Below are 6,000 nucleotides of genomic sequence, written 5' to 3'. Positions count from 1 at the left end.
ACAGGTGAGCTGTGTTTGGTCGTTACCTTAGCCCTAAGCAACTTTGAGTAGACAGAAGTGTCAAAATGGCCGCCCCCTGCGGTGGCTTAAAACGGGTGGATTTTGCTGCTTAACTCATATTCCACAATGCAATATTAATCTGAATGCCATGTTTCAACTAGTAGGCCTGCATTGAACATATCCTGGAAAATGTATGTTTGGGTTAATTTCCCCATTTCAAAAGAATTAAAAATTAAAAGAATCTCAATACTTGCCTGATAGACTCCGGAAAAGCAACAGGCCATATATACTGTAATTGTTGCAAGCAATGGTAATCCTGGAAATGAGAGCGAGAACTGTGACCACTAATGTGGTTACCAGTTACCAGAATCGATCTACCATCACTAAAACAGTGCTGAGGAAGGCAGTCAGAGTCTTCACGGCAATGACACAGACGCTATCAATCTTAGAGGCCTGTGTGACCATCTAAATGAGTACCGGTATGTAAAAGAAAGAAACTGGGCATTATACTCATTTGAAGGTTTGTGATCAACAGAATTTCTGAGCAAATTTTCAGAATTTTGATGATGATTACAATCACCTCCTGAATTCTTCAAATGTTTGAAATTTATCTTCACTTTAACAGTTTAACTTTCACTGATAGCACGGCACATGCTAGGTTAACCGAAGACTAAATTGTCCTAAGATGTGAATGTGAGTGTGAATATTTGTTTGTCTATGTTTGTCTATATGTGGCTTGCCACACAGCTTGTCACACAGCTTGTGACCAATCCAGGGTGAACCCCACTTTTTGCCCGAAGTCAGCTGCGATAGGCTGCAGCAGACCCGTGACCCTAAAGAGGAGAAGTGCTATACAAAATGATGGACTTTCACTGACATGTACTCATTTTTGGAACATTACAACATACATTTTTGGGAGTTTTAATTTTATGCATGCATTTGTCTGCCCCTACTTTTAGGTGAAGAACATGAGGGCATGTGCACAACAAATTTCTTTGTTTTACCTTAATGAATTAATCAAGGATAAAAAGAACATACACATACTATATATATGATGGTCAGAAAGGTGGATAGGCAGGCACATTTCAAGATTTGAACATCGCTGTCACTCTCCAGGCAGCGTATCCTTTGAGTGATACTGCCCCAAGTTTGAATAAAAGCAGTCATTAAATCAGCAATAAATGGTAAAAGGAGTGCACTACGGTATATCGACACCATAAGGTGCCCAAGGCTCTTAACAAATCCTCACATTGGCCCATTCACATACCAAGAGCGGTGAAGGCCGAAGTGGGTCGACGGAAGCGCGTTTAAAATGATAGTCGGACCGAACTATAGGTGATTAGTATTTGCTCCGGTTTGTCAAAAAGGTGGATGGACGGACGGCGGAAGGGTACCCGGGCAGCAGACCGAAGGAGATAAACGGACCGGGAAATTTAGTAAAATGCCCACCTCTGGTAATGTGCATGTTGCTAACATCCATGCTCCTCCTGCAGTTCACTGTAAATGCTGATCTGCTGACCACATATCCATCCGAAGGTGTCTGATTGCGTTGGTATGCACAATATAATCTTATTGGAAGAGTTGCACTGAGGCGACTAATTTCTTTTAAAGGCATTAAGGTTAAGCCACACTTTTATTCAGCGTACTTTACGTATGCCACACACACTCATGTTTTTGTGATGCATGCACTTCTTCAATCGTTCGCCACATCTTTGTGTGCAAAATGACGGGGACTTTCAGATTTTTTTTTTTTTTTTATTGATATTACTTTGTATATTGAGTGCATTTTCTAGTGATATTGATCAGGTGTCTATTTTGATATATATTGATAATGAATTATTGCCCAGCCCTAGTTAAGCGTCTTGCCCAAGAACACTTCCACAGCAGATAGTTGTAGCAAGAATCCTAAACCACTCTACCAATGGAACCACAGCCGCCCCAATAATGTCAAACTTCTGGCTTTTCAGTCTTTGACTTGTTTCATGGTCAAATTTTCTTCTTCGTGCCATCATTTTGCAGTGTGGTCATCCTTTATCTTTGCCTTATGTGCTTTAGATTCACAATTTTACCTTCATCTTTTCTATGGAATGTTTAAACTTTTAGCTGGTTTTATAAGACTCATTTGTGATTTACCTGTCATTTTACAATAACTATATCGTTAGCAGAGCTTGGCATCACCTATTTCCCATCTGCATATTTAGCCTACCCACGCAGACCCAGTTGGTCCGAGTCACACGCTGGTGCCGCACACATGACATGCAGCCAAATAAAGAAAAATAATAAAGAAAACAGTGTTGTATACCTTTCGGTTCAACATACGCAATGACACATGCCCCATATTGTTTTTATTTCACTGATCACCACGCTGTGCGTGTGTGCGTCTGCTGTTTTTATTAGATTTTTTTTCTTTCTTTGGCAGCACGTCGGCTTGTGCGGTGCCTGCGTGTAATGTGTGCATTAAATTCTCTACACCGATTGGCCTTCGCCGACGAGGGATGGACTGGGACCACGTTGGTCGTTTAAATATGCAGATGGGAAATTTGTGATGGTTAGGCGATGCCCAGCTCTGGTAGTTTGCAAGTACATTCTTTAAGATGAGTTCAAGACATTGTATACATCTTATCCAAATCTCTGTTCAATGTCATCGTGCCTGAGCGATTTCAATTTGATCCAATCTGTACAGGAGGTTGCTATTAAGTACGCTCTTTTGCTCTTGTTCCAGAGAGCGGGTCCAGAGGGAAGAGTAGAAAGCAACCTGGCCAGTGCAGATGGCCATCGCTAACCCCTTGATGTTGGCACGCGAATGAAACAGAGAGCAAGGAATGGGGATTATACTGTATAAAGAAGATGACATACACACTAATGTTGGTAAAATGTGTCTTTCAAACTAATCCATTCTAGTGTGATGGTCAAGGGAAGTTGCTCAATTTGAAAAGATTTTGACACCAAATTGTCCATATGTGTGAATGTATGAAAGTGGTCGTCTTGCAACCCAGAGGTTGTGGGTTTGATCCCTGGCTGTTGCGACTATGTCGTAGTGTCCTCGAGCAAGATACTGATCCCCCAGTTGCTCCTGATGCTGCGCCATCAGTAGGTAGTTATAATGTCGGTGTGAAGTCCTTTGAGTACTTTCAGAGGTGGAAAAGCACTATACAAGTGAAAGACCATTTACCATGTACCGTATTTTCCGGACTATAAATCGCTCCGGAGTACAAGTCGCACTAGCCATAAAATGCATAATAAAGGGGAAAAAAACCTTATATAAGTCGCACTGGAGTATAAGTCGCATTTTGGGAGGAAATTGTGCGCTTAGTACACATCATTTTCACCGAGCTAAGATGCTACATGTAGCATACAAGAAAGTTATGGTAAGATAACTTTAAACTCACCAAAACGATTGTAGATCGCTTAAATAAGTCTTTTATTCATCCCCGACCATGTAGAATGTTTCCAAGTCTCCAAAAGTATTTATGTATTCGGTCGCAATTATGTCTTCCTCTCCTCCCTGCTGAGTGTGCTCCTCCTTACGTGCGTGGCTGCATGATGCAATACCCCAGCCAGAGGCAGGCAACTGCCTGTTTGTGGTTTGTTCTTATTCAACCATCGTCTGTAAGTAACTTACAGTAATGACCATGCAACATTTACATAGGAGCTGAATTGTGGCTGATTGTTGTTGACTGAACATACTAATCGCTATCGCTAATGCCTATCGCGGTTGCTAATCGTTAGCATGTCTGCCTGTTTGTGGTTTATTCTTGTTCAACCATCGTCTGAAACTAACTTAGACAATTGTGTGTAATGACATTTATATACGAGCTGAATTGTGGACGATTGTAGGTTGTTGACTCAACATACTAATCTCTATCGCTAATGCTAATTGCGATCGCTAATCGTTAACATAGGCTCATCTTGTTCATGTCTATGAATATACATGTGTATGTAAGGCAAAGATTGATAATATTTTCTGTTTCGTGTGCAGTTTCACAATATAAACAGGCAACTTCGCTGCAAACCTGGAGTCAGTGGAATTTGTTTGTGAATGTTTAGCTATTTGGATAAGCTGGCTTCCTCGACTAGCAAGGCCTGTTAGTTTAACAAAACATTAGACTTTAACCGTTTGAATTATTCATACATTTTAATAGCTTTTAGGATGTGTCTTATGTTTCTTTATGTTGGTTACAATAATATGTGAAATGATATATAAGTAATTGTCGTGGCTTGTTAGTGCTGACTTGTATTTATGATGTTTTGTCTCCCTCAGCAGGGGCTTTAGCGCTAAAGCGCCTGCAGAGGGAGGCAAAACAGTCACAAGTCAGCACTAACAATCCATGACAGTAATGTGTTAATGATTTCACACATAAGTCGCTCCAGAGTATAAGTCGCACCCCCGGGCAATGTATGAAAAAAGTGCAACTTATAGACCGGAAAATACGGTAAGTAGAAATGTGCCCTCTGATTGGCTGGCAATCGGTCCAAGGTGTAACCCCACCTTGCCTTTGGCCTGGTGCACACAAAGACAATTGGGCTGTTTTTCTCCTGATTTTATACAACCAAAAATGACATTACTTATAGTGCCAAGACCACCATCAAACCCTTCTCGTGTGTGTCCTCATCCATATAATGTCTTTCCCGGTTGTTGCTATGTTTCTTCATCTTCATTTTTGTTAGATCACATTTGATCATGCCAATTTTCTGTCTTGGAGGACTACATTCTACAAAGTAAATTGGTGGTTGAGCATAATCTTTACATGTGCGGAGTGTGTATTGATATTGGTGCACCGCGCACACCACACGTATAATTAAAACTGTTAAATGCCTGTAATTTTTTAGCTTCATGTGTGGGATCTGCAACAGATAGGGTTTTTGGGGTCGAATGGTGACTCCACAAGTGATCACAGCGTTTGAAAAAAAACGACACTCGATCACTGATTAGATAAAAAGAGGGATCTATTCAAAGAACTTGTACAGTGTATTTACTCTACAGTCGACCCCCGCCATAGCAAGAATTCATTGGAAAAAAATCTGAACACAATTTTATTGTGAAAAAAGGCTGAGAAATATTAAATACAACTTGCAATGTTTACATGCTTGCAACATCTCAGTCCGAAAAAAGGAGAAAAAAAATGCATGTTATTCAGGTGGTCGGGGCTTTTGCTAAAACTAATGCTACCTTGGTTCAACAGCCGCAAACAAGTCCATACACTTATTTACCAGCTATGCTTACGCTAGTGATGGGGCCGACAACACCGATGTATCAGCACTTGTGTCAAGTTCATAGAGTGAAACCCCGTGTCGGTGCGCATATCGCTTTCAGAAAAATCACTTGACACCTTTTCTTTTTGCAGCTTCTTGGTTTTCCTGGTGATAACCGGAGCTGGGCACTTGACCCTTTTTTGCCTGTCCGTCCTCCGTCCGCGACCTGGGTACGCTTCCGTCCTCGTCCTTCCGTCCTTTTTCATAAAAATGATCGGCCTCCGATCCTGTCTGTCTTCGTCCTGCTAATGCGTTTCCGTCCTTGCATTCTGTCGGTCTACCAACCCGCCGCCCCCCCACCGCCAAAAAAAGCGTCCGTGCATGATATTATTACAAGCTCATTAGCTGGCTTCTAGAAGAAGAAGCTGGCTAATTTCCCTATGAACATCTACTTACCGGCTGGGGGTATCCTGAGTGGATGAATTGTTTAGAACTGTTTAACCAAGATAGCATTTAGCTGCCAACACAAAAGACCATTGTGATGTGATGATTGATGATGGAACACGGACCGTGCAAGCCGGGGGACATCACGAGAATAGTTTGCTAAGTAACACAACACTATTTTGTTTTGTTGCACTTTTTCACTTTTTATTTCGTTATTTCGCAATTAAAATAATTATTGCAAAATAAGACAGGAGGACGAAGGCCTTCCACTTTCGGGTCATAGCTTTCAGTGTTTTTTTTTCTCTCATCAGTGAAATGGGCAGACTAAGCATGTGAGAACAATACTGCAGGGAGGGAACGAAC

The 6,000-nt window shown here is 41.4% G+C and overlaps 1 protein-coding gene across 4 annotated transcripts in view; it reads right to left on the bottom strand.

The window, feature by feature from the left end:
- LOC147148195 (polypeptide N-acetylgalactosaminyltransferase 18-like) overlaps window positions 1-6,000 on the bottom strand; it is a 177,000-nt gene that overhangs the window by 131,688 nt on the left and 39,312 nt on the right. The gene's annotated exons all lie outside the window — the stretch shown is intronic.

Source organism: Filicampus tigris, chromosome 4 (assembly GCF_054856515.1).
Source record: "Filicampus tigris isolate MCC_2025a chromosome 4, RoL_Ftig_1.0, whole genome shotgun sequence".
In the NCBI taxonomy this organism is placed as follows: domain Eukaryota; kingdom Metazoa; phylum Chordata; class Actinopteri; order Syngnathiformes; family Syngnathidae; genus Filicampus; species Filicampus tigris.
This window is presented reverse-complemented; position numbering and strand designations above follow the sequence as displayed.